General features: G+C 37.9%; 1 protein-coding gene across 3 annotated transcripts in view; it reads right to left on the bottom strand.

Moving 5' to 3' along the window:
• The window catches only part of LOC121329964 (cell death regulator Aven-like), a 74,932-nt gene that overhangs the window by 6,308 nt on the left and 44,272 nt on the right, over positions 1-24,352 (bottom strand). The gene's annotated exons all lie outside the window — the stretch shown is intronic.

The following is a 24,352-nucleotide window of genomic DNA, read 5'->3' as shown; positions in this document are numbered from 1 at the left end:
TCAAAATGGGTTTCTTCATTTCGAAACAGCTGGGCTCTGCACTTTGCTATCTGATAGCCCTTTCAATTACACCGGAGCAGCAGGGAGAGATTTCCATTTAAACCACATGCATGAACTTTATGCTGGCAATGAGATATCAAAAAGTATATGAATATTCTGAATATAGTAAATGGTTACAAAAAGGTCAATTCATTAAATGAGGAGATAGAAATGTTTCTGCACAGACGGCAAGCTGTGGTAGATAATTACTCTACAATACATGCACAATTCTTCATGCTGCTGTTAACCCTTATGTGTGTTGCTAGTAAAGGGTACAGCAGCTTCTGAAACATTATGTTTATTGTAATTTGAATTATATGGCCCTTTGTTTTTATATTTTTGCTGAGGAGTCCTGAAACCTCTCAAAAGTTAGAATTCAGTTTGTTACAGACTCCAGCCACTATTCAGTACCCAAGTGTGCAGGGCTGGATTTATAACTGGCACAGTTTGTCACTGATAAGCCTACATTACACCTGTCTATGGCAGGTGACTACAACTGAAGAGCACCTCCTGCAGATATATATTGTGTTGCATTCCCTACTGAACCAGACGCATCCATGTATATAAAATACATGATGCTGTTGCTTGTACTCACATGTAATGGGGCTATATGGCACTCAAAATGCATTAAGGGTCACATGCTGTACACTAGAACTGAAATAGCAAGTTTGTGCACAGAAGTCTTATTTTTTAGCTATAGTGGAGGATAGCTAGAATGTGTCTGGATTATGAGAAGCAATAGTAAAATAGTTTAGAAGTGTGAATACATTTGTATAGGTCTGCTGTTGTATTCATTTTACAGATCATAGCACTCGCCCACGTTGTTTCAAACTGCTGTCTCAGTGAAGTGACTAACATTTACTGCTGTGGTAATAAACGTTACAGATCCACACAATTGAGTAAAACAAGAAATATTACAAAAGTAATTCAACCTTTAGTACAGTACCTTGTAAGTTAGTAATGCAACTTATGCATAGAGAATTGAGCACTTCAAACGTTACTATAATTTGCAACGGTACATTTTTACAATGTTGTACAGGCACAGATCAGGGCTTGAAACAAATTTTTCAAATCTGACAGTCAAAGAGTATGCAGTGTACAAAGCGAAGCTGGACTCATGATTATTTCAAAAGGTTGTTTGCATACAAAGTGCTTTCTCATAATCAGAACACTACAGGGGCAACTTCTGAAGTTCAGAACGTTACTAATGTTTACTGTTCCATCAGCAAATGCAGCTCATCTTACACCAACACCGGAGTCAAACTCTGCATTGCTGAAATTTTTATACCCATTCTAATAAGGGTTTGCCCCATCTACAATTTCATCTTACATCAGCCGGGCACAGAATGCAAACTGCCATTACAAACCCCATCACTGACACACAGAGGAAGGGGTTTGATTTGGAGGTTAGCAAGTTAAAGACGAACACTCCACTCTTAAATACTGGGAGGCATTCCAACTAACAGAATCCTGTTTGCATCAAGTTGCCGATCTTGGCTGATGTAATAGGATTTGCACTCCTACAGGTTAGAGAGGACAATTGCCTGGGGAACAGTTGACCTCATGGTGCTTTAGCAAGCCCTACTGGTCAGACCCCTGAGGACAGACTTCACAAGCATGCCTTAGAGCCTCAGCAACAAAGAAGTGATTGGGTTTACAGCACGATCAGAGATCTAGTGTGACCGATTGGTAAATTGGTCAACAAATGCACAGTTGTTATTTCTCTATGCATTTTAAAATCTGTTTTGGGAGCAGATAGTAAGTTTGGGTTTGGACTTGCCTTCATTTGTGTCTCATTTCCACCAGCACTGGAGTTTCTCTGATAATTCTCACATGAAACCACTTCTGTTAGTTTCCATTGAAGAACATTAGAAAATGTACCAAATGAGAGGAGGCTACTCAACCCATCACTGCTTGCCTCGTACATAATAGTTAACTGATCCCAGGAATGCAACTGCAGAAAGAACTGGTAGCAGCACCATGGCTTGTCAACCCTTTCCATACACCAGCAAAATGTGAAAAAGTGCCTCCTACCCTGTTCCCTGAATGGGTCTCCACTGTTCATTTTATTCACAGAATTCACTTTAACTTTAACTCAATTCAAGCTCATTTATCTAACCACAACATTACTATAAGTGTGTTTCTCTTTCACTTGTGTTACTGGCAATTGGACCCTATCTAGATCCTATAGGTAGGACAGAAAACGTGTGTAAGACCGGGGTGGGGTTTGAGACCTATATGGAAGAAAGCTGGCTATACAAAATAATGTGTCTATAAAAAAAAAAAAAAACATGTAATTCTAAATTTACAATAATTGAAGCTACTGTAGAGCAGGATCTTCTGACTCGTTCCAGTAGGTTTTGATTAAGTACACCCTTTGTCTGAAGAGACTTGCCTTTATCATCTTTAGATTAAGAAAGAACCCATTGTCTCGCTTCATTCCACATCTAAGCTGCTTAAGTAAAAAAAAGAAATTATTTCAAATTAAACCTGAGAATCCCTCAGCCCATACCTCATTCAAAAGCCTTGAAACAAGTCCTTATCATGCAGTAGAATGGCCGGTATGTCATTTTTCAAAAACGGTTGTTTTTTTTTGTTTTTTTTGTTTGGGGGGGGGGGGGGTCAAATGAAACAGATTTAAATCAAATGAATTTGAAATTAAAAAAAAAAAAAATGACAGGTCACCTCAGTAGCTTCTCCACGTGAAGCCCACACTCACCCCAACAGAAGGTAACATTAATTGTATAGCATTCTAGACAATGAAGCTACAGACAGACAAAACTACTGTAAATGGTTCATTCTCGAGCATTTCCCATGGATTTGCCTTTTTAATACCAGTACACTAGTAATATGTTTAATACATGTGTTGTTTTCAGTTTTCTATTGTTGTAATACAAAAAAAAAGAAATAATAAAAAAAAACTTACCCTGACTCCCTAATTTAATACACAAATCATTTTCTTATTAAAATAAACATTTTTTTTTTAGTTTTTTCCTTTAATAAGTAAACAATATGAATATCTTTGAAAGTAAATATTATTTCTAAAAAGTTTAATATCATTGCAAATAAAGGTGGACTGATTTAGGAGCCAGGTAAGAATTGCTTTTTTCTTTTTCAGAACACTATTATTGAACTTTTTTCAAATCAGAATCTTAAATTCAATAACAACTTTTCATTCTGTAGTTATAAAGCTGGGAGGAAACCGATTGTTCATTTGCTATTTAGTTCTAATTTAATATTGAGAGTGAATTATGAGCTGCTGGAATATGGTTTCCTCCAAGGACGAGAGAAAAAAGACCTTGGCTTGTTTGACATACTGGCCTGTCATGTGCAGCTGGCAGCCCACTGTGCCGCTCAGACGATCCACAGAGCTGCAAAATGAGCTGCACCGTGGGCTGCCACTCTCTGCCATTTTCAGCCACTCCATGCAGACGCTTTCTATGTTAACACAGCCTCGCATCTTTAAGAAAAAATTGTTGGTTGTGCTTTTAATTACTCTGCCCTACATGAAGGTGGAGAGTGGAGGACAGATGGTTTTTGACGCATTTGCATTGTACCTGTTATTATCTTTCTCAATCTCCCCCCCTCCTAATCTCAGCGCCTGGAGAATATTTGCACCTTCTGTGAGTTATTATGTACTGTGGTGTGTAGTGTTGTTTGTAGAAGTGATGTAATCGTATCAATTTTGAGACAACTTTCACTGTCCTGGAAGGTACCGGGTGCTAGAAGGGATATATTATTTATTGAAAATATTGAAAAATAATTATTGAAATCAAAATTGAAAGACACTAGATTAGATGAAATACTACAGTCTACTGTAGTGTTTATTTGCAGGATGACACAGGGCACACAGGGCAACAGTGTGTACTGGAATTTTGACCTTTACCTGCGATTCTTGTACAGGGACTCAAAAAATAATTGAACCACACTTGTAGTGCTGGGAGTGGAAGTTGGTTACCTGTTTAACCATGTCTTGGTCTCCCTATTTTTTATAAGAATGACAAACGACTGCTTTCACTCTTCTCAGGAGGGGGATAAGAACACTGCATATACAACAAAAAGCTATTTTGATATGGAAAAGGTCTTTAATGTAGATGCTTATCTGCAGATGTATTCAAATGTGTTATGATTCACTCCCCACACCTTACAGAATGCAGGCTTCCTGTCAGATATCTGCCAGTGCTCTGTAGGTTTTGCATTGTTTTATTTTGCTTTGTATGAAGGGGGCTTTGCAGTGCATGTCAGCAAGGATGGGCCTACTTATGTACTGCTGTGTCACTGTGTCACGTGTCAAGAGAAGTTTGTCAACACTGGATAATCCTGAACCTGAGCCCTCGGTACAGTAATAGTTGATGTGAATGTGGGTTGAAGCCCGACACTGAATCTGCAGGCTGGATGGAAGAGAGTCTGAAGCTGACAGTTTAAAAACTAATATTGACAGCTGCAGGGATCATGAGTGACAGCGCTGTCTAATACCAAGAGACAGTTTCAAATCAATTCATGAGAACTAGATCTGATGCTTAATATTTATGAAATCATAAATGCTGCTTGAATAGGGGATGGTTGATTACCAATCAATATGTTTTTTTTTTTTTTTTTTTTTTTTTTCCGGCGTTAATTTGTATTTTATTTAGGATAGGCAAGGCTTTTTTTTTTTCTTTGTCTTTATCCCGTTCTTCCAATATTTCTATTGTCTTGCGGTTGATCTCCTCCGCAGGAGGGGCTGTTTATAAAAGGCTAGCAAGCTCTTTCCCCACAGCAAACCTCTCGCAAATGAGTTGCCAAAGAGCACAGGCATTTCTAGGAGACATTGCAGCTGACAATCCGTCTGCAAGTTTTCTAATATTTTATACCTCTTACAAGCAGACTCCCTTTGCTAAGAGCTACAGTTTGCTTGGTTGTCAGGAAACACTTGCAAGCACCGAGATTTTCTGCAAAGCCATCAGCAGTCATTAAAAATCTGAAACGTGGTCTAAGACAAAGAAGGTGCTTCAGGGAGCAGGGTATTCTTTAACACAATCAAACCAACAGCATCTACAGTACACCAAAGCAAGATTTACTGACAAACAAATTCGATTCCCTTCATGTTTCAGTGCGTTTGTAATCAATCTGATTGGTTTTGGGTTTTGCTGGTCCAATACTGAGCTATTATTACTTTTCACTAAATCTGCTTTTACCTGGTCAGATGCTGATTGGAGTTTGTCTGGAGAATCCCAAATTCCTGCACTGAACAGCCTTCCCTATTCCATTCAAAGCATGTGACAATGTAACCTTTCAGCTCAGCTCAACTCTTTACCTCATCCAGTCTTTAAGAACTAAACTCTGATATCACAGAACACAGAAGAGCGTTACAAGACCAAAAGAGAATGGAAAAACATGTAGAACACAGGCCTGGAAAAAATATAATATCAGTAAAACAAATAGGTACAACTATAAGAAAGGGTTAAACAGAAATCGAATCCTCTTTTGTGCTCAAGCAAAATAATATTTTGGGTTATTGGACTCTCTGTCATGTGTTGTCAGTACTGATATAGATTATCTGGCATGTGCAATAGCATTTACAAACAAAACAGCAGAACAAACCCTGTATTTTAGGTCAACTATTCCGAGATGACATTGTGTTAAACATGACCTGGCTCATTTTAAAACAGTGCTCATGAGATCTGAATTCTTCTGCCAGTGCAGCAATAATTGTTGGCTGCAGCGTTGGCAGGCTCTGGAAGTGACAGATGTGAGCAGAGAGTTCAAAACCGCTTTTCTGCAGCTTGGGAGCCTGTATACCCAGACACTGGTGCGATACATTTACAGGAGGTTAAGCTGATTTAAAGATTACAGGCCATGGAGGAGAGATTTAACCTTTTATCATTTCAATCAGTCAAAAGGCTGGATTTCAACAGACAACAGATTTATTTTTGAACAGCATGCTACAGAACAACAGAATATCAGCACACTGCATCAAAGCGGTTTACCAGTCCAGGGGAAATCGCCACCATTTTTGGGAAAGGAAAACAGAACAGTAAAGATGCAAATGATAACCGGTAAGATATATGCCTAACACAATAAACCCTCCAGTGTGCACTTTCAAATATTCATGCTCATAGATCTATTACTATCATAGCCTGTGGGCGCTTGTTTTTGTGTTTTGGGGGTAACGCTTTGTTATAACAACCTTCAATTGTGTTTGTTTTGTGTTTTATGACACGCATCAATCCAACAGGTAATTCGTAAGTTATGAGTCACAAACTTTCACATAAACATACCACAATTAAAATGTATAGCCCTCCAAACGTAAAATTGTACAAAAACTGATTTATTATTATTATGTTTTTTAAAAGCAAGTCTTCTGCCCACGAAAGGGGGTAGTTCTAATAAGAGGTAATGCTCTAGCTTATAAATGCCTTTAGATTACACACTGGAGTTAAAAAGGAGAAAATGGGCTGGATTTGTCTTTTACCATAGTCATGAAACTAGAACAAAAGCACGGTAGTAACAAACTTACTGTATGATACACTTCTGAAAGGTATAATGCTAGTCCGCTGTTTATTAAGTGTTGTACTAACTTGTTATTCATAAGAATAGGATCCCTTGAGATGTATTTTCATATCATATTTTAACACTAATTAGCTTATAATGGAGTTTCACCTTGTATTAGGAACCACACTGTTTCACAGTATTGTAATCAATCTATTATTTTAAAAGACAATAGTGTACTACTATTCCATTTAAAATGCAGATGAACAAATCCCCATAATGGCAAACTGTATTGTGTGTACGCTCCTAAAACTGTTACCTTAAAAGATACTTGAGAGCAATAGTGCAGAAGTAAAAAATGATTCTGAGCAAACACCAAAAAGCCATAGTTCACCAGCAGAAGGGAGGGGGTGTAAACCCATTAGTTTGGCAGGTGGCAGTGCCAGATGTCAGACAACAGTTAAGAGATGGGCAATGTGCCATGTAGAATATTTTCACAATTCAAACCAACATTCAGCTACTGCTTCCTTTTTTTTAATTTCTTGAATACAAATTACCAAAATTAAACTCTCACTATATTACTTTACAAAACAGATAACCCTTTTTTGTTTTTTTTAGCTACACCCATATTACAGCCGGAAGCTTACTGATTCTCTTCTGTTTTATCAGAAACGATTGATGAATTAAAACATCCTACCATATGGGGGAAACTACTGAAGTAATCCTTGGAGAGAAGTCCTTTTAGAATTCCCTGTAGCAAACTTATTTTCACATGCCAGCTTGTAATATAAAAAAAGAGGGAAAAAAAAGCACTGGCAACAAACCAGACTGGGAATTAAAAATACTGCTGTTCTGTACAGGAAATAAAATCTCTCCTAACTTGCTTAATGTCTAAAATGCTTTCCTTCTAATAGTGTTAAACTGAATGTATACCTCTTAATTAAAATGGTGACATTACACTATGTAACACAATTTTTGTTCCTGGGTAGTAAGTGTTATTTCCTAATTGCTTATGCCTCAAAAGTATAGAAAATGGCTATTATTCCCCACAAACTTTGCTTTTGTGACCAGGACAGTGATATTTCAAAATATCACTATTTCCAATGGGAAAATGGGCAAATGTGTGTCTTTTCGTTCACATAAAGTCAGAAAAAAACAACATATGAATCCAAATGAACATGTATTTATACTAAAGTAATACAAAGATGACTACAAAAGATTTAGAAGTGAGTAGTTTTTCGAGATTTACAATTATACTGTATTTACAATTGTAAATCTCGAAAAACTACTCACTTCTAAACATTTAGTGCAGTTTGAATTCTGGCCGTTAAAGGCCTACAATTAGTATACATGCTTCATTTTAACTATTATTTCATTTTGAAAATGCTGCGTACTAGAGCTCTGATATTTGTCCATGAACAGTTTACCTTTGACTTTAAAATGGAATCACTGTATATTTTGGATGTATATTTTGACAATCACATAAGTCTTGTGTGGTGCGGACAGGTAAAAAATAAGCCTAACATAATTATAAAAATAAATACATATATAGAATAGTAATAAAGAACATATTACTTTAAAAAATAATTATGATTGCAGAGAGAGAGGGCATGCATCACTCTGCAGTTTGATTAGGAATCACAAAAAGCTTGGGTCTATGCTATTTCTAACTCTAGGTGTCAATGGGCTTTGAACACTTATTTTGTTTTGAACCCTGCATTGTATGTTTACAACAAAAGCAAGCAAGCAAAAACCCTAAATGTAGTTGTCATGTCTTCATAAGTCTTTTTTTTTCAATGAGAAACATAAATTAGAGTAATTAAAAGGAAAACTACCATGTGTAGCCTACTTTATAGTGATAGATAAAAAAATGAATCGAAGAATCTTTCATTGCCTGGAACACCCGCCATGCGACCAGATGTTCAATAACAAAAAAGTTAAGCTGTGTGCTCACTCAACCTGCTCTGTAAATGCTCCACTAACCCATCCTCCACACTGGGATAGGCTTGCAGAGGAAGAGGGGAGTGCGATCGTTGGAGAATGGGGTTCAGAACAGGATTTGAGGCAGTGGAGATGCAACTATAGTGTTCTCAAGTGCGCTCCTTAACCCCTGTACACTAGCATGGATCCTTTGCAACAGGGTTCTTTCCAACTCATATCTCAGCACCTCCTCTCACACTCTGGGTTCAGCAGTATCTGCAATGGCAGTGTGTCACACAACACTCCATTACACAAGACAAGGTTCAAATGAAACAAACATCAATAAGATTCAAATTTCTAAATAGGATGGTGCCTGGGCGCCTGTCTGTACAGTAACTCTTTCACCTTTAGGAACTGGTGCCACACAAACGAAGAAGTTTTAATTGCAGGTTATTAAAATAACCCAGTTGGTATTCAGCGCATCTCACTGAAGTAGCCCAGGTTATTACACCAAACTCATTCCTGATTGTCCAAAGCTGTGCGCAGCTGATTGGGGTATGGTTGTACAATTTTGTCCTCTGAAGCAATGTGGACCATAGACTCTCTGAATGGAAAATGGAAAGCACACGTTTCATATTCACTTCATATTCAAATCTCTCAGTTATCCATCTTCCTGAGCTCGGCAGGGGCGCTGCTCAAGCAAGCAAGCAGATGGTCTAGGCAGCAGCCAGGAGAGTGGAGAACAGCCAAGCGAGTGGAGAACAGCCCCGAGCACTCGTAACTTTCAGAACAAGAGCGAAACCAATTTGAACCAGGCAAAAACCTTGAAGACAGAGGACATTAGAAACCAGCACTGAAACTGTAGACAGCAGTAACTGAACTGATAGGCATACTTATTTATATTTATTTAATTACGCTGTTGTATCGTACAAAACTGACACGAAACAACGTTGTTGTAGATTAACCACGGAGCTTGTTTATTGTTTATTGTACAATACTTAAGATGGCGTCTCTGTCGTACACACACCACTCACTCACTTACGGCATCACGTATCCTGGCAACAGCAAAGCACAACAAAACACTCCATAACATCAGGCAACATGTAACGCAGCAACCACAGCAGCACTGGCCTCATTGCAAACACAATAGTATTGTTTGGCATATCGAAAAATATGGGGGTCCTATCAGCACTTCCGATCTGTCCAAGCTGACACTGTTTGTTAGAAACGATTAAGTTGTAAAAGCCTCTCTTGGTATTCCTAAGGAAGCTAATGACGCTTCTTTAAAAATGGCTGCCTGCATGTCATGGATGAATCTAGATCGGTCAGTAATGTTTTGTTTCATCTTTTCTCAGCAGTAAGTTACGTTGCTGCTTGTGTATTCGGGCAGCGACGTCTTTGTTCTTTTCTCGACAGCCAGTCACCATGCTGTTTGTGTACTCGGCTAGTCTTTTGATTAATAGTTAAAAACTGTTTTTTTTTTTTTTATGTAAAAGAAAATGTTGTTATAGCCTTCAGATACCCATATGTCAATCATACTGAAGTTATAATAGCTAGAATTCAACAGAAAGTACAGTAATAAACTAGTTATAACGCGACGTTTCCATCTGCCACTGGGGCTGACTTGAAAGTAATTTGAAAATCAGACGTGTTCATTTCCATCGGCAGCATATTGAGACCAAATCGATTTCAAATGGGACTCTCAGCCCGTTAGGATTACGGGCTGGCAGAACGTGATCTCTCCAACACGCACTCATGGTGGAAGTTAGTCGATCTCTCCAACATGCACTCATGGTGGAAGTTACTCGATCTCCCCAACACACTCTCATGGTGGAAGTTAGTCGATCTCTCCAGCACGCACTCATGACGGAAGTTAGCTAATGAGCACCCAATGCATTGAGCATGAGAGGCAGGTTTTAAATCTCTGATTGTAGTAAAAAAAATATATATATATATATATATATATATATATATATATATATATATATATATATATATATATATATATGTCGGCTATGAATATATTCTAACATCAGGGAAATACTGGAGGTTAGTGAAAGTATTAGTAAACTGCAATCATAAAAAAGAGATATATACAGGTGATCTTTGACTTTTGTCCATTTTGCACCTAACGCCTTTAGTGGTGTGATTATCTCATATCTCATGTGTTAGTGCTTAAGTGATTACATGTGTACAAAATGCATGTGGATATAGAAAAGACTGAATAAACATTGAATAAATTGGCTTGCACTATACACATCCTACTGTATAAACACTACTGATGACTTCTAAATGTTTAAACTATAAACTATTAACATCCCTGCTGACAACCAAGGATGAGAATGGAACATAAAAACAGCACACTTTCAGGAAACCAATTAAAAAAAAAAAAAAAAGGAAGCTACAATGCCCTTCATTCAGCAAACTCGATCAACTCCCAAACCCTGAATGTATTCCGCATAAACCAGTTTTGAGCTGGAATCTTTTTTTTTTATGGGAAAGATGGATTTCTCCAAATCCAATTGAGTTTGGCACTTAAACTCTGTTTTCAAATTCAAATCAATTACAGGAGGGATTGAGTCCTCCCAAACTTAAGCATGTCTATGATCCACAGTAAACGCTGACGACTGAAGCTCTTATCTGTCAAAACGAACATCAGAGTTGTATGGATTTTTCCAAGTTACATTAAAAAAAAGTTTAATTAAACATAAATAAATAACAGGAAGCACTTCTTTGATAAACCTTTTAGCATAAAAGAATTGAACAAATTAGTTTTTAAGTCTTCTGCTGACTTTTTTCCCCCTAAGGATAACCCAACTATAAGGGTGTCATCCCAGTCACTTTTCATGTTTGCAAGTGTAGAGTACCAGGTTTTAAAAAATGTATTTATTTCATATTTACGAAGGATGTTGCCTTAATAATCAATTTTTATGATACAAAGAAAATGATGTTTTCATTTCAACCAAGATCTCAGTTACTTAATTGAACCAATTATTGGCTTAATTAGTCAAGATTAGCATGTGTTCCAGATCTTTAGCCATTGATGACGTAAAGACACCTATAGCACCTGCAGGATTGGGTCTCGCCGGGACCAGGGTTGGAGACCCCTGGTCTAGGGGCATGGTTTGCCTTTTTCCATGTGGTCTGCTGTTCTCAACCATGGCATCACTCCCTGCCTATAGAATATTAAACCAAGGATGATTGTGAAACACTGTCTGCAAACTAGTTCAAACACTTAATCATAAAATCAGGTAAAATTGTGAGAAATTGTTTAGCTAGTACCTTTATTAGTGTAACTGAAGTTTTCTTTCATCTTTATACTACAAGTGTGGGTGTTCCATATTTCAATAGCCAGCTTGTAGCAATGTGATGTCACAATAGGTCGCCCCACCCCACCCCAGGAACCAATATTTGAAAAGGGAATGTTGGCTTCCCTTTTCAAATATTTGTACTCCCTTATTTTTTGTAACAAAGTAGTATTTCTTTGCATTCAAGTCAATATCCATGCATTTTCAACTAAAACCTTTCCCTAAACCTAACCTTGTACCATCCAGTCTCACCTACAGTAGTACATGAGAACAGCTTGCAAACATTGCTCACATTTACTAGCATTATATGTGCATAATTTATATAAAAATAGTATAAATAACAAACATGCATGTAGGGGGAGGTAACAAATGTTCACCAGTATACACCGGCTTCACCAAGCTTTGAATTCAGAGCTCCTGCAATTAACCTTAAAACAAAAATAAATTAATTAAATGTGTCATAAGTAAATGGTAAATTACTTGTGTTATAAACAGCAAACACAATTGATATTCATAAACAACCAAGAACTAATGTCTCTGTCTTCCTCTACTCAGTGATTCATTTTGTATTACCCAATTAGGGCCCTATTTTCTTTGATTCTGCCATAAGGCAGAATGGATTAAAACATACCGTTAGCAGCAGACAGACCCTGCAATGATTAGCGACCATTGCTCTATCCAGCATTCAGCAAGCTTACGCAAATTAAGAGCTATCTATAGCTTTATGAATTGCAATATTTAAAACTCCTCAGGTCTGTATCTCCAAGTGTAAACAGCCACACTCTGGGTTTATTTGCTGTCCTTTCAGATCGCTTTGCTAGTCTCTCTGGAGCACATTTATACCAGTAACAGTGTCAAATATTTTTATAACACTACAATGGGGGATATTTGTTTTCCCCACTGATTCTGTACAGTACACGTTTATTCAACATCCATGTCTAATACACCCTCTACATTGAGCACAGTGTTTAGCTGTCACAAGGTTACCTTGGCAACAATCGGCAGTGTACAGTCTGTGAATCAAATGAAACTCTCTTTCAAACCACCGCCATAGCTTTCACTGCAGCACTGCACCTGCTACATGGCTCTAATGGGATTGTACTTACATTTGTGGGATCCAGTTTTAAAAGCTGTCTCTGCTAAATAGATGTCAACAATTTGTTTAAAGTCCTTTGGCGTTATTAAGACATGCATATTTGAGTCCTCCTGAAGTTTATTTCATGACCATAGTGCAATAAAAGAATTTTTGCGATACTGAATTCTTTTCAACTTTCAGTGCTTAAAACAATGACAATGAACTGTATGTCTAGATGCGATAGTGGCAGATATACAATACAATCTGTATAGACAAAGTGAGCTCTCTTAAATTCATTGCTTAATACCATCTTTGCTAAAATAATGTCCCCATACTAAATAATAACACAATTAAATGATAGCAAACAAGGTGACCTAGTCACAAGAGGAGAGTGAATTCCACGTGCTCAGAATTTGGTAGCTTTTAAAAAGCAACTTGGTACAGGTTTAAAAAAAAAACAAACAAAAACAAATCCAGTTACCTCTTGTGGATATAAGAACTATATAACTAAGACACTACATAAAACAAATGTATTTCTCAGATACACTGGGGGTGTTAAAGTGGGGCAAGTTAATGGTTACACTGGTGTACCAACTGAACTGTAAAAGAGAAGACATGCTTGAGGGCAGTAGAGAGACCACAGAGGTGCTTAAAACTTGAGTTTAAAAAGAAACAGAAGGTGGTAAACAAAAATCAGAAAAAAAAGCTGTGATACTTCAGACACTCAGCAGGTCTAAAAATATACATAACAAAAGCTAAAAGGGAATTCAGGAATAGCAAAACTGCTGACATTTCCTCTGCAGTATGTAATTGTAGTAAACACAGGTCAGTCCTTGAATGCTGCACTTGTTCCCTTGCACCCCTCTTCCAATGTAATACAGTACGCTTAACATTACTCACAGAAGACCTCGTTCCTAAAATAAACAAGCAGCAGTGCACTACAGAGCAGGTTCAGACTTCAGGTGGACTCTTTTCAAAGTCAGATGTTTCAGGTTACATTCTGTTACATTAGAGAAAAAATACTGTAGAGTTCAATTCCTATTCACAAAACTCCAATAACTTGTCTTCACGGTAAATATCAAGGGTGGATGTTTAACAAATTAGTTATTTACATTAACATGTATCTACGTAATGTTTATTTATTTTTTAAATCCTGTCTGGTGTTATAACAAGTACATACAACAGGAATAATGAATATTGGGTGGGAAATAGTGAGGGTGGGTAATAACATCTGTCTGAGTGACTTTGTAAAGCTGGATGAAGTTAACATGCATCAGTACAACGTTGTGCTAACTGAACAGCCTCAAACTGATAACCCAATTCATTACTTATACATAAATATGCAGCTACAGTAATTAACTTAAAGTCTTGGTAAAAAAAAAAAAAAAAAAAAGACAGACAGATCTACTGTATACTTGCTTTGGGCAAGAAGAAACCTGCTTGCTATCATAAGAAATGGTAACACACCATCTACAGAGTCCATAGGGGCATCCAGGATATGAACGGTTAATCAAAATCCCTGCCTTCTTAGGAATCCATTCACCTGCAGGAATACGCCAGTTCCAGTGTATATAACCCAACATGCAGTGTTTGAGATACAGCACGTTGTCTTGACATTGCAGTGGAGGAAGCATTATAAAACTACTGCAACAAAAAGCTTGTTTTTTTCTTGTACAAACAAACCTGACCTAAAGAATCATAGAATACAGTTGTGTACAGAGTGCAAACCAAATACTGTATCTGAAAGCATTAATCTTTACCACCTGGAAAACAAAAAAAGACACATAACAATAATATGGCAGGTCACAGGTCAAAGCAGAAGTTTGCCCAAAACATTGTACATTTCCATAACACTGAAAATATGGATTCGCCACCTGCAACGGTTCAAGATAGATATGCAGGTGAAGGGGGATTGCTTTACTAATCACAGGAAAGTCTACAGCATAATACCCAGTAATACCATTATCTAGTACAGTATTCAAACTTTCCAGAGACACTGTCTTTGTGCATTTAAATTGAAGGCTTACAGAATGTTAACAGATGTTTTAGACCAGTGGTTCTCAACGACCGGTCTGCGGCAGCCACTTTGCCGGTCCGTGTAAGATTTTATGTTAAGGTATTTAAAAAAAAAGGGAAAAAAAAACCTGACTCAAAATATTAATATTTACTATGTGTGAATGGAATTTCACAAAGTCCTTGTCACTGCTCAAAGTAAAGCAGTTCCACTTCATGAGCTCTGCTCCGGGTCTTTATTGCACATAACGATGTTGGAGTATTACAGAGCGGCAAGCGAAATATTTACTTTTATTTGATCAGATATGTCAAAGCAAGGGCCTTTGGATCGGTTTTTCGGAACTAGTAAAAGTTCAGGGAAATGTAATAGAGATGAGGAGTGTGATGAGGAATGCAATGAAAGGGAAGAAGGGTTGGAAAAGATGAGGAAACACTCGGCCTTCAAACGAAAATATGATGCTGCATATATAAAAGTATGGGTTTATTGCAAGCGGGGATGAAGAATGTCCAAAACCTTCGAAAATTGATTTGTCACCTAGAAACTAAACATCCAAACTTAAAAGAAAAGCCAGTCGAATTTTTCAAACATAAAGGAGATGAAGTGAAGTCTCAACAGAAACTACTGCATGCTGCCACAACAACAAATGACGGTATGTTAAAAGCATCATATCTACTGGCCCTTCGCATAGCCAAATGCAAGTCACCATTTACAATCGGTGAAGAATTAATAATGCCTTCAATAATAGATGCTTGTCATGAAGTCTTGGGTGATACAGCTGCCAAAAAAGTCAGTCGCATTCCTCTGTCAAACGATACTGTCTCACGTAGAATAACTGATATTGCAGAAGATATTGAATCACAACTGATAGAGAGAGTGAGAGAGTCAGGCTGGTTTGCAATTCAGTTGGATGAGTCTATGGACATTTCCAGTGCCGCGGTTCTTATTGTTTATGTGCGCTATGCATATGAAGTAGCATTTCACGAAGATGTACTTTGCTGTGAAGAACTGCCACAAAATACATCTGGTGCAGAAATTTTTCGAGTTCTAAACGAGTATGTGACAGAACATGGAATCCAGTGGGACCGCTGCATTGGAATTTGCACTGACGGAGCAGCTGCAATGACAGGCGGACATTCAGGTGTAGCGGCAAGAGTGAAGGAAGTTGCACCAGGTGCTCAAGCAACACATTGCTGCATTTATAGAGAGGTATTGGCAGCCAAAAAATGACCTCCAAGACTTAACAATGTCCTCGGTATAGTAGTTCAAACTGAATTTTGTGAAAGCAAATGCACTACATTCTTGCATATTTACTGCAATGTGTGAAGAAATGGGGGCTCACCACCATCACTTTTACACGCTGAAGTGAGGTGGTTGTCGCGTGGTAAAGTATTAAATTGAGTGTACAAACTGCAGCTTGAACCTGAAGCCTTTCTGTCTCAAAAGAAGTCTGCTTTGGCAGAATACTTTCAGGATTTACAATGGCTAGCCAAGCTTGCATATCTGGCAGATATATTTGATCACTTCAATCACCTGAATCTCTCTATGCAGGGAAGTGTATCCAGTGTGTTTGAAATGGCTGACAAGATCACAGCTTTTAAAAAGAAGTTCAAAGTCTGGAAAGAAAGAGTCGAGTGCGATTGTTTTGACATGTTCCCGTCTTTTGCATTCATGACTATTGATGACAGAGAAGTTGATCTCACTCTCCTGCGTGAAATTTTTTCATCCCATCTAAAATTAACTCTCCAAAAATTCAAAGAGTATTCCCCTCTGACTCTGATCCACGGAAAGGAAAGCAATGGGTGCATGACCCATTCTCATCTCTAGACGCAGAGACATCCTTGTCGCCATTGTTGGAGGACAAGCTTCTGGAATTGTCAAGTGATGAGGGTATGAAGTTACAATTTCAAAAACTTTACCTGTTTTCTGGATCAAAGTAAATACAGAATACCCACAACTCAGTGAACTGGCAGTCAAACCTTACTCCTGTTTCATTCTACTTACATTTGCGAAAGTGGTTTCAGCAATGACTGCAACTAAAACTAAAACAGGTTGTGCATTGGAAAGACGCTCTGAGTGTTCTTGTCTGAAATTTATCCCCGGATTGAAAAATCTGTGCCTACAAGGCAGGCAGAGAAATCGTATTAAGAGGCTGGTGAGTGAATCCACCTATTTAAAAAAAAAAAAAATAGAGATGCTTATAGAGAGAATCTTGTTAGTGCTGTAGTTTTAATTGTTATGTTTTTGTGCAGCAGTTTACTTTGGGAACGGAAATGGGAATAATATATACCGTATACACCATATAATTATAAAATGTGTTAAAAAAATGACCTACTGTTACTTTTACCCTTACAGTTAAAAAGTTATATGCACCTATCTAAATAGAAAAAAAAAAACAGATGAAAATGGCCTGGTCCTTAAAGCAGTCTGCAGTAATTTAGGAAGACAGCAGGCCGGTCCCTGGTATCAAAAAGGTTGAGAACCACCGTTTTAGACAACACTCTTGACTGATTATCACTGTAGAACAGGAATAATGTGGGTCAGAAAGTTGCGTTGTACTTACTGATTGAGATTACCTTCCCATGTCCTGACAAAACTTGAATATTGCAGTAACCATAGATGTGCACTACTGACAGTTTCAAATACCTCGATATGTAAATAAACACAACTAATTCCAGTATATACAGTACAATATGGCACTACTGTTTTTCTGTTGTGTGTGAAAATATCAAGCGCTGCCAGACTCCATTGTAGTGTTCTATAAAACTAGATTAGAGTGGTGCTTGTTTAATTCATCAATATTTCACCCTTTCAGAAATTCAAAGGCAGTCTTTGAAATGCGTTTCCTTGAAAGAAACAGAACATTTACTTTGGCTACTTTGGTCTAAGGGCCTGTGTAAATTGCATAAAATTAGCTAAATACTACGATTTTTACAATACTCTTAAGAAATAAAAATAAATTATTTCATAATTATTACTTGTATTTCATAAATAAAAAATCCAAATTAACGAAACTGTACAGCTCTGCTGTGTGCCTGCGTGTACTAATCCCCATGCACATAGTGCTGTGCAGTGATTGTCATGTGACTATATGCAATCCTGGTGCGAAATTAAAATACTACACACTGTAAACAAGAAAATGGATGTCTCTAAAATGGCTAAAAATGTGTCTGCAGCAGATCACTTAAAGCAGTATCCAGCAGGAGTTTTACACAAGGATGGAGGCAAGCTCTTCTGTACGTCCTGCAATGTTCCTGTAGATTGCTACTGAGAATCCTCTGTTGACAGGCATTTAGATTCAAGTTTTCACGAAAGAGAAAGGCGGCAATCTAGAAAGTCCAAAAGTCCACTAAAAATCGTGAAGCACGAAACACATTCAATTTTGACCTGATAGAGGCGTTTGTTTGCGCAAATATATCTCTTGAAAATTCGACAACCAAAAGTTACGTAAATTCTTCAGACTGAGTGTAGCAAAGGGTGGAGTGATTCCTTCATCAGCCCAGCTGAGAAATTAATACTAACCTAAAGTTGCAGAGTACCACAAGCAGCACATTATGGAATTGGTAAAACAGTCTGGTTGCTTGTCACCGACGAGTCAACTGATGCCCTAGATCAGAATGGGTTACACATTTTATTTGTTTTGCAAGACCTAAACGATGAACATGCATCTGACTACTGAAATCTGTTCTTGCAGATACACTTTACCTACAGGCTGTTAATTATAACACTGTTTCACAAGCTATTGTAAAGAGCTTGAATAGCTTTGATGATGTCAGTACATTTATCTCTATATTTGACATTTAAAAAAAAAAAATCTGTACACATAATTTATAAAATAGTTCAGTGCACATTCCACAAAACACGATACTTTACCTGTGACATTGCCGTGAATTTTAAAGATAATTTCTGTGATTTTTACAGGGCCTTACTCACAATTCCTGGTGCCCTTCGTATGAACTGAATCATGAGCAAGCTCACAGAGAATCAGCATGTACAGATGGTGTCAAAGATCTGTAGCTCCTATAGCTCAGTCAGCTACAAATTTACTTTTCATCCTGGAGGAATCAATGCTACTGGAGCTCTCCTCAAATGTTTTCACAATACCTTAGAAATGTTTATCATGCGTGATTGTGGGTTTTTTTTTTTTTTTTTTTTTTTTGTGTTTTTTGATAATGGTTTACCATGACTCCTCAAATGCTTTTACTATGCTATACTGCGTCAAGGTAAACTTAATAAACGTTATCAAAAAGCAAATGTTTTATTCTAGCTTCAATGACTCAATATCTTTAATATCTGCGTGCAATATTCAGGAAACAGGATATTATGAAGGCGTTACAGAATCATTAATTTCCTTGTATGCTTTTTTATTACTACTTTTATAGTCCCCAGTACATGTTTGCCTAAATATTAAAATAAGCAAGGCAATTAAAGTCAATATTCTTAAAGTCTACCACTTGCAACATTATCACTGCTCCTCTTACTGTTGAGCTGAACTGTTTTTAACTTTGTGATATGTAGAGTTGTCCAATAAATGTTCTGGTACTGTTTGTCTCCTTGTAGCCAGACCATTGTGGTAAGACTACCCAACAGCACATGAAAGTATTAAGTACCAGAAAGCAGCAATTTAAAACCTTTACTTCAGTATTTGTAATATATATAAAAAAAAAAAAACAGAAGAACAGAAAACCAAAGAAAATGGGTCCAGTAATAGTGCTGCTAATGCTAACTAGGACTCTGTGTCCAAACAAAGTGCATTCACTCACTACGCCACATCGATACAGATTGTCTTTCACGCAGTCACTGGTCAGACCATCAGCAGAGTGTGCAATTCAAGTTGCGGCAGGGCAGCAGGCACAGAAACCCCAGTGATTCACGTGGATGGGGTTAAGAAGAGGTATAAAAAAAGCAGATTTTAAAGCCTTGGCCATTCAAACAACAGCACTTGTTGTATAAAATACTTTAGGAGTGTGTAAGCCACACAAACAGAGAGCTGACTAGTGCAGTCGTGGTGACATTTTTTTTAAAAAAGGCAACCAGACCACATGGTTTTGTCCTTTAATGCAAAGTGTTAAAGCTTGCTTCCACCAGATGTGTACAGTAGTAGTTACACAGGATCCAGAAGTTCAGTCCTCTCTGTTACATTTTTTTCTGCCTCAATTTTCTTTCCCAGTCTTACTGAAACATCTGCTTGTGTTATGCAGACAGATGTCCCACGGCTTGCTTTGCACCCTCTGCAGTAGTACATGCTAAACACTTTTTATACACCAGTAAATTATGGATGGTTTCTGTAACCTGTGCCTTTTAAGTTTAAAAAAAAAAACAGTTATAAGTAAACATCTGGCCAGGCCCTTTCATATCGTCTGCAATTCTGAGTAGTTTACATTGCTTTCAATCTATTCAACCTGCTCTGTATATATGCACTTCTTTACACTCCACTGGACTTGTATGTTCAGTCAGACATATATTAGAGGAGTCCCTGAGTGGAGCAGACTTGTGATAAACAATGTCCTTACCAAGTACCATCACAACTCCATCAGGGTTTCTCCAGATATCAGCGCATCTACTGTACTATATCCTCACTATATAAAATTGTCTGTTTGTAATCTACAGTATTCACATTCGTTTTTCTCAGCATTCAATTGTTATTATTAAAAAACACACACACACACACACACACAGCCATTTCTTCCTCTATGCCAGGAATAATAAACAGAAACTTTACTACTAATGTTTTACCTTTACATTTGGTATTGAAGGAGCAAGTCTCTATTTGATTTTGTTTGTCTAAAATCCATAATTGGACCAATTTAACATGGAAGTCTACTGGGAATGTCCTAAAGTTTATGTAATTATCATGACAGGTCACCTTTGCTGATGTGAATAGGCTGCAGTGTTCCAACAGTGAAAGGAAGCAGATTGTTTCGAATCTCTGCCATGAAAATGATATATTCCTCAAAACCCCACAGCACACCGATGGGGGAAGAGACAGACTGCTGAATATGAAATCAGTAGCCTTGCCTTCTTAAAGTCTGTCCTCAATTAGCCAGACAGGATGTTAAGCTATGATTTTAAGACATATAGCAACTAATGCATTTTCAATTTTTTTTTAACCAAAATCAAAAGCAAGGTGGAAGTTGGGTTGAGCAATAGAGAATAGCTAGAAATGGGAGTGAATTAAAACAGCGCATCCCCTGGGTCATATCATAAAAGGCAAAGACATATCAGATGGAATGGTTTTTAAACAAAAAGTAAAATGGATATGTGAAAAACATCATTAACTGGGCAAGATGGAAATTTTTTTTAATATAAATTTGGTCGTCGCCAATGTTTTTTTCCACGGTTTTCTCCGCAATTTGGAATGCCCAATTATTATTTGTATCCTGATTAACCGCTGCAGCCCCCTGGCGACTCGGGAAACGGAGGGTGCAACACGCGTCCCCCGAAATAGGCTCCTGCCAATTCATCATTTTTTGCATTGCAGATCAATAGCGAGGCCACCAGACCTATAGCGTCAGAGGACAACAGATCTGATGGCTCCACTGCACAGGGGTCACTGGTGTGCAGTAAACCATGGATTCTGCCGACCTAAGCCCTCCCTACATGGGCCGCGCTCCGACAATTGTGAGCCGCCCCCTAGGAACCCCTGGTCACAGTCAGCAGTGCCTGGATTCAAACCTGCAATCTCCAGGCTATAGTGCACTTCTTCCCTTTCTAACTGTCCTCTGCTTCCTTTGAGATATTCAGGTCATACAATAACTCCAAAAAGATGCAGCTGACCAATCTAATTCTGCTGAATCAACATTTATCTACAGGGCTTTTTCAACATGTAATGCACTACCTGGCCACATTAAATCATCCAAAAGCTCCCAGTCACTGTGATACCAGCACCTTGTGTAAAAGAGAGAGTCGATCTCTATGAGCACCTCCAGTAACTTAAATACCCTGCAACGAATAAAAAGCAGGGAAGAAAATGCAGTCACTCTTATGCACATTAGCATAAAGTTCTTTGTTTTTTTTATTTTGCAGGAATTCATTTCATACCATACTGTATTACCCGAGCGTGGGGAGAAATGCACCTGTTAACAGCAAGCACATTTGCGGCGTCTTTTATTGTTGGTATAGAAACTGACTGTGTTTTTATTTAACCAGGAAGCTTGCACCATGTTGTGAAGAGCAACTTGCTTTGTCAGGTGGAAACAGCATTGTCAATACTTAACAATGAATGGAAATGAAGAGAATGTAGGTAAAAATACATTACAACTAAAATGCTAGTGTGCAATGAATGAGCTATGTGCAACTATTCTGCGACAATCACAAGAAACCAGATGGATCTCAGTGAAGGGTAGTGAGCTACATGGATCTTCATCTCCTGTTGCAAGTCTTGCAGCCATGAGGAACCACCATTTTGTAGGTTCTCAGAATTCAACTTTATTTAAGATATTTGTTTGTTTTTAGTGTTTCTTTTCATGTGGGACTATATACTACTGTTTCATGTATTTCTTCAAAAGTTAGTCAAGAAGTCAAAATTGTTTGGATTTGTTTGCTGGTGGGCAACACTTGGAGAAATACAGGGGTTACCCATATCCCTACATCCTGCACAAACTGCTTTCTTTATCGGGCGAGATAAAATCTTTTTTTTTTTTTTTTACTGCTGTGGGTTTGCTGTGGTTTTTGGATATTTTTGAGTGGTGACTTTTCTGAAATTGGACTACAAATACCTTTTAGTTTTTTTTTTTTTTTTTTTTTTTTTTTTGCATTTGCCCTGTTTTTTTTTTTGGCATACTGAATCTGTATGGGACACTTTTTTTCTTCTTGTTTTTTTGAACTGCAAGGTGCTATCAATCCTAAACCTTCACAGGAAAATATAGTTTTGCCTTCAGAAATAAAAATGTATTTGTTTTGAGGAGTATTGAGCTCGTAACCTTGCTGTATGTTTCAGTTCTTTACCTTTGGTTGGATTTATTTTGTTATAAAATCATCTCAGACCCTTACCTTTTCCAGTACAAGGTTGCAAGAGCTGAATCGTTACAGAACTGGCGTCCCTGGGTGGTCAACTCAGCAAAACTAAATTATTGAACTTTCTGCAATACTTATTATTGAAAGTGAATATTGTGTCCTGTTTGAAAGTTTCTCACTATGTCTAGATCTGACAATATCGTGGATTCAGAGAGTGATGTTGATTTAGATTTTACTTCTGGCCCTTTTGTTACTTATAGAGATCCAGACAGGCAAAATGTTTTGACTGAATGAACTGTAAACAACTGATGTGACTGATTCTAATGTTAATGAGCAGGTGGAGGAAGAGAATGGTGCAGAAAACCTGACTGAGCTTTACATGCAGCTATCTAGCACTGTTACTAGATTAGCCTCAGAAGGCTAATATCAATAGAGAGGAGATTTTGCGCCAGAGTATAGAGCAGAGGTTTGAAGCAGTGTAAGCCCTGGTGGAAAACTCACTAGTCAGGCGGATAGTTTTTTTTAAGGAGAGAAGTATGGAAAAAAGAGCTGGAGAAAATCAAGATGCGATCTAGCCTCCCAAGAGTATCCAGTATTTGGACCCGGTTCTCTGACAGTACTTGCACATCTGGTAATGACACTCAGGGTAGACTGTCAATGTTACCAATGATTACGGAAAGAGTTATGTCCTTACCAGTTTCAGGATGCAACCCCCCCTATCAGAATGACTTTCCCAGAATTTGATGGAGGTGAACAAATAACTGATGTCATGAGGGTTCCTGAAAAATGTGAAGATTTTTAGCAATATGACCCATGTCAGATTCTGAGATAATGGCAACTTTATCATCAGCTTTAAAAGGTCCAGACAAAAGCTGGTGGGTGGCAGAAAAGAAGAATGTCCATAAACAGGAACAGTTTAAAGATGTGCTTTCCAAAGATTTTCTCCCCACAGATTTCCTCACTGAGGAAGAAAATCAGCAGCGAGATTGAGTGCAAACTCTAGGACAGGGTATCCGAGACTTTGCATATGATTATAGAGCGCTTTGTCTAAAGTGGAAACCTGCTATGGAAGAAGCAGAAGTCGTGCGCAGGATTCTGAAAGACTTCAATCTCAAATTGGCAAACTGTCTTCGGAGGTCGTTTTCCAAAGCGTCTGACTTGGTGAGAACAGGGATCATGGTGGAGAGAGACTGGGCAGCACAAAAAGAATACTGGGTTACGGTCAATAGCCAGACCTCTCAGAAATCTTCAAAAAAATTAACTTGTGGGATAATTAAGAAGCCATCAGATGTGAGCGCTGTTCAGTAAATACGTAAACCTGGTCCAGTATGCAGTAGGTTCAATGATCTGACTTTATTAGTCACTGACATCGAGGTGCACATAATTTCTGGTCAAGCCTCACTGGATATGGGATGTTCACCTACTGAAGAAGGCAGGGGAAGAACTAATACCATGTCGAGTGTGCATTTGTTTTGGCAGATGGAACCTCACATAGGGCTCTAGGAAAGCATCATTTTACTTCTGTGATTCATGATAATTATTGGTCCAAAGATACCGCATCATGGCAGATAA

This window comes from Polyodon spathula, chromosome 17, assembly GCF_017654505.1.
Source record: "Polyodon spathula isolate WHYD16114869_AA chromosome 17, ASM1765450v1, whole genome shotgun sequence".
NCBI classification, from domain to species: Eukaryota; Metazoa; Chordata; class Actinopteri; order Acipenseriformes; family Polyodontidae; genus Polyodon; species Polyodon spathula.
Note: the sequence above shows the minus strand (reverse complement) of the source record. Positions and strands in the feature narration are given on the sequence as shown.